We start from the raw sequence: 6,185 nt of genomic DNA, 5'->3' as shown, positions 1-6,185 counted from the left end.
AAGTCGTGAACCATTACCGAGTACATCCCAGGAGTTATGGTGTTTTGTGTCTGATTATTAGTGGGGTTATTTCATTGAGTCCTCCCAACTGCCCTGTGGACTTAGCACATGTACTCCCACTTTACTGATAAGAAAATCAAAGATTGGAGGAGAATCAACTTGCCCAGATCCCCACAGCCAGTTAATAGTGGACTTATGATCCAGAACCAAGCTACCTGGCTTCAGAGGCACACACTTAACCACTATGCAGTCCTGCTGCTGAGGTCCATGGTCAGCTGGCCTTAGTCCCCTAGGCATCCTATACACAGGGCAAGGTGGAGGAAAAGGCTTCTGGGTGGCTCTTATTCTAGACGTAAAGTGGAAAAAGAAGAGGTGTCTCTCAGAGATCCGAGTTGATGCGAGTACACAGGAAGCATGTCATAACTTATGGAAGGATGGTCTGGATGGCCACCAGTCAAGGTGCCAGGCTGTCCAGGGGGCTTGAGGCATAGAGGCTGCCCAGCAGATTTCTTCCAGATTTTTCTCCTGGGTGGAGAGAAAGCAGTCAACTGGTTGACCCTTCTGGGGTGGACAGTCCTGTAGATCACTGAGTGAGGCTGGGAGCAACAGAGCCTGGCTTTGCTGAGGTCGTTCTCATGTGGAGGGCATTACTTCCTCTCTTTGTCCATCTTTCCAAAATGCCGAGGAGAAGCAAGGGCAACCATATGTCTCACACGACGCACATAACAGTTACAACAGCCATCGCCATATTGAGGAACTTAGAGAAGTCTCATTTGTTGGCCTGAGCTGACTCGTCCTCCAGAAGTGGTCTGTGGCAGTGACTAATGGTGGCCTAATGGGGTGTAAACTAACAGGAGAACCTCAGCATCCTTCTGAGGAGCCACTGACTCAAACCACCTTTGGGGCTGCCTTCCCCACTGTTCCTGAGTCCTCCCTGGGAAAAACCTCATGCCTCTTCCTTCCAAGCTATGTCTTATGGTGTCCAGTCGTTCATCGGGAGGAAAATATATTTCTCAAACGTGTTGGCTTATCAGAGTTGAAAGGAAACGTTGTTCCTAATGGAAAGTGAAGTAGGTCAGCTCCTTTCTATTCCTTTTACAACGTGCAAAAGCTTAGTCTTGGGAAGTGTGTGTGCAGGTTGGATAATTGCAGCAAATATTTTAACCATGGTGATCTCTTGAAGGTGTTTAAGCAGGGAAATACTACAATCAGATTTGTGAGTTCTTGTTCAACAACTGAGGGTTATAGTTAATACTCTGCTTGGTTGGGATGCTCTTGAGGATAAGGAATGAAACCCTCTTTCTGCACCCCTAGCATCTGGCAAACAAGTGCCTTATACTTACTTGCTACTCAGCAAATCTTGAATACATGGAAGAATGTGCATGAAAGTCTGCAAGTGCAGGCAGGAATGAGGCCGGAGTTGGAGGTTGTGAATTGGAAACTGGAAGGGACTAGAACCAGGGGAAGAGGCCAGAGAACTCAGACATAATGCCAGGGAGGCGGACCCATTATAGAAATGGGTTCTGGAAAGGGAAAAAAAATGGGAGGATGCAGGACATGTCATACAAGCAAGATGGTCACTTATTTCTATGATGTGGAGCTGTGCTGTCCAATAGTACTTTCTATAATGATGGAAACGCTCTGTATTTACATTGTCCAATATGGTAGCCATTAGCCATATGTGGCTCTTTGGCACTTGAAATGTGGTTAACGTGGCTGAGGAACTGAATTTTTAATTTAGGAAATTCGTAATTAAATTTAAATAGCCACATGAGGCGAGTAGCTACCATATTGGGTAGTATACTCTATTATCTCCAAATCACAGAAATGGTTTTGTGGGTCCGGGAAAAAGATGGCAGAGAAATTGAAGACAAGAGTAGCAGCAGGAAATTCTACGGTGAAATTTCAGGCTTGGGCTGTTCATCGTAGGTGCAAAGTTGGGAAATAAATAAAATGACAGCATCCCAAAGATGGTCAATCTTATATCCTTGACATATGAGCTGACTTGCAGCTGGAGTCATTTTGCCATTAGTTTTACGGTCAAAAATGATACAAAGTGTCTCTCTGCTTCTTTGGCATTCGTTCTGGTCCAGGTGAGGATGCTATCGGTTTCCCTTTCTGTGCTTCATGCAGAGGTGTGTGGATGAGTTTTCACTGGGAAGGATAATCCAATTCAGCCAAATCTAGCCAGGCCTTTCATGGGCACTTACAGCAAATTAACCCAAATTTGCTCTGGCAGAATATGGGGGGTAGGTTTTTATTTTGCTGGCATCATGTGCATGTAATAAAAGTGCCCTTTTTAATAAAAATCAATGACAACTCTAAATACACAGTAAATGTTGCAACATTAATAAAACACACTGTGCATTAAATCTAACTTTACTACGCAATGTGCACTATTTACAGCTTTCACTTCAGGCCTGATCATGCTTCCGGTAGTGAGTTAAATGGCCTCAAACAGCTGTCAGATGGTGTGAAATGAACACAGACACAGGGTAAATAAAACTCACGTGAACCCGGATGTTCTTTCTCAGCAGCGAGAACAACCCTGGGTGACTAAGGTGGGTGTGTGGTCTGCAGCCATCTGCATCGTGTCATACAGCCTTCCTCCCTCCGTCTCTTTCTTCTTCTCTTCCTCTCTGACTCTCTCTTCTTCCTTCTTATGCATACAACTTGAGCAACACAAAGGAGATTAAAGGCATCTCCTGTTATCTAGAGGCTTAACAGATGATTATGCAGATTAAACACGAACTATATATATGACACAGTTCTGCATGGATTCCCTGATGTTTAAAGAATATAGGTTTCTGATTCATTGTATGTGCTATTTCCTCCCACTGAATTGCCCCGCCTTTCCTTCCCCACCTAGAAAACTCTTACTCATACTTCAAAACCCGAATCAAATGTCACCTCCTCTGTGAAGACTTCCTTGAGCTCCCAGGCAGAGTCCATAACTACATTTTTGTAGTTATTGTTTGTGCTCTCATCATACTATTTTTTCTATTTCCCAATTATAGAGATTATCACACACACACACACATACACACACACACACACTCTGTTGTGTAATTCCTTGTCTTCATATTTTGTGACTCTTACCCTGAGACCTCCAAGGACAGGAATTTTGATATGCACATTTCTGCATCTTCGGTGTCTCTTGCCTTGCCTAGCACATGGAAAGTTGCATGACCAACACTTCTTTCAAGTGAATTTGGTGACATATGTAAGGCTGTGTTAATGTAGCTTCACTAAGCACTGCAGAATTTGAAGGAAGTGTGTGGGTCAACTCTGTCTGTTCACCTAACTGAAGACCTATAATGTCTTCATCACTCAGAGTGGTGGGCCTCCGTCAGCCACGCTCCCTCTGTCTTGTGGCTCCATCGTCTTTAACACCTGTCTTCCAAGGTCCCTGGGCTTGACTTCCTCTAGCTGGCAGAAGGGAAAGAACCTGAAAGGTGTTAGGTGGTGATGGGGACCAGGCATATGGAAGGCAGACGCGCACAGCACACTGTCTACAGCTTAGGCCATGGCCATGCTGAACTGGGAAACATGACAGGCTGGGAAACAATTCAGCAAACTGCCCAGAGGAATAAGTCTGCTGCTCATATAGCCAGTTTGAAGAGGTAGGCAGGGCCCCAAATATCTCCCCTTTATTCATGATGTCTGGACACGTTGGCTTTCCTGATTTTCTTTGTGCCAAGCACATTCCCCCTCCAGGTGTGCTGTTTCCTCTGCCCAGATCTTTTTCCCCAGGTATCCTTGATCAGTCTCGAGAGGTTTACACTATTCTCCCACCCAGCTCCCCTCTTGCATGTTTTATAGCGCTCAGTACTCACTTCGGTCAAATTGTCACTCACCTCCACTGGGTTGCAAGTTCACAAGAGCATGGTCCCTTCTAGCAATAGACCACTGGGCTGCTCCTGATTGCATCTCAAGGACCAGCATCTGGGCCAGAAGCTCAGGTTCCTCCAGGGGCCAATCTGACAGTCTCATTCTCTTTCATATTGACGAGTCCCAAAGAAGATTCTTCCAGATCTTCTACTGGTTCTAAAGAACCAGTTGGCATGGAGGATGCCTGGATGACTCAGTCAGTTGAGCATCCGACTCTTGATTTTGGCTCAGGTCATGATCTCAGGGTCCTGGGATCGAGCCCCATGATGGGCTCTGGGCTTAGCAAGGAGTCTATTGGAGGATTCTCTCTCTCCTTCTCCCTGTGCCCTCCCCCACCCCTGCTCATGCTCTCTCCCTTTCTCTCTCTAAATAAAACCCCACAAACCAACCAAAAATACCCAATTGGCATAGGATGTGGGATAAGGCAGTTGAGATGTCTTAGGATCAGCCCCATCTTATAGGCAAATGCAAGACATGATACGTTCTATAAAAATGAACGTTAGGAGGCTCTGTCTCTGAATGGTCAAACTGAAAATTTAGGAGATGACTCGAGACCAGCTACTTTCTGCTTTACGTGAACTTGGGAAACAACTTAAATTCCATGGAGTCAGTTTTCTGTAAAAGGGCCTGACAGTACAGAGCAGAGCACAAGTAGAAAGCATTGGGGCTGACGTCTAGTAGGAACTCAGTATGTACCTCTCCCATTTCTCTCCCACTTTATCCTTTCTTTTCCTCCCCGCACCCCCCACCATTTGCCTTCCTCTTCCATGTTTGTTTGTTTGTTTTAAATAGCGTGGGTCTTATATGAAGATCCAGCAGTGTGTCTTGTCTCCATTTGCCTCTCTCTCCCAGAGCTTGCAAACCTTTTCCACCTACAGGACTCTTCCTAGGGCCTTGTTGACTTCCCTTGTCCCCCAGCTTCCAGCACAGACCGACTTTCCTGAGAGACCATGTGACGGTAAATTTCTAGTACATGTAGTTAATAGGTTAATCGGTTTCAGGAGACCCAACTTGGCCCATATTCAGAATGTAATAATGATTTGTGCTTTAATTGGTTTTCCCTCATTTGGGGGCCATGGGAACACAATTTCCTCAAATTCTCAGTAGGATCGATGGTTGGAGTAACCACTGATGTCTGCTTCAGTCAGACCAAATGTGAAAAGGTCCTTCTAGGACATAACACACATCTCTGTTCTTTCCCACAAATGGGGGCACCAAGTAAGGTGCCCACGTGCCTGCTAAGGGACCAAATCCAGTCCCTAGAGAGACGCTTTCAACCAAGTCATTCACAACTGCGTGCTCCATTCGCTAGGCAGCCATGACAGCGTGGCTCTTCTGGAAATGCAAGTACCATATGGACAGGAGAGCCCGAAAATACTCTAAATTTTTTTTAATTGGCTTGCTTTCAATGAAGAGTGAGAAAGGTGATCATATAAAAAATTCTGGGGAAGGATATGAATGTTTTGACACTCCCTGGGTTCCATCAAATGATTGAAACGGACAGAGGCATGAGTACTGAACGGTTCTTGGGTGAGCCCTTTGAGGGGATGTCTTTGTTTGCCTTCTTGTCCCAGGGCCTAACCCATTAAAAATGCCTCATGTTTGATTTCATGAAATAAAATGAAAAATTCCCTGGACATTTAACTAAGGTTGGAAAAGGTTGCACTGTACAAGAATACAGCTGGCTAGCATGTTAACTACATGCTCTTTTCTCCATCCTATGGCTTGGTTTGTGTTGAAACCTCTCCTGTTCTTTTCTGGGATGATGGAGCCTAGATTTTTATTATCTGAGTGAGACAGAGAGACCGAAGGAGAGAGGGAGGAGAGGGCTCATGCTGTCTTCTGGTTTTGTCTTGTTTTTGAGTGTGTACTAGAAGGGATCCCCCGTTCCCGGGCACTTTCACAAGTGTGCTCTTGTTACTCTCATTGACGGACGTGAACATCTCAGCCCAGAGAGGTTGAGGAATACATCAAGGTTCCACGTCTGAGCTAGCATCGAAACCGTGGCTCCCCACTCTAAGACAGAAGCTTCCCCCACCGCCCCCCACTAAGTCCAGAAAAGGTCCAGGTGAGGTCAGCAGGAAATGAGGGAGGAAATGGGGTGTCCACAGCACAATTTTGCATGCCCATTGGCCAGAGGAGTTACGGAAACCCTTCTGGGGCTGTTATCTCTCGATTCTCTGCCTTCCTCTGACAGCCTCAGTGGCTTACATTGTAGGTTATGTGATGGAAGGTGCAGGTGACCTTGAAATCCCCAAGGAGAGCTGTGATCACACAAGTAAGGGATGGACCTG

Source organism: Mustela nigripes, chromosome 13 (genome assembly GCF_022355385.1).
Source record: "Mustela nigripes isolate SB6536 chromosome 13, MUSNIG.SB6536, whole genome shotgun sequence".
Classification (NCBI taxonomy): domain Eukaryota; kingdom Metazoa; phylum Chordata; class Mammalia; order Carnivora; family Mustelidae; genus Mustela; species Mustela nigripes.
This window is presented reverse-complemented; position numbering follows the sequence as displayed.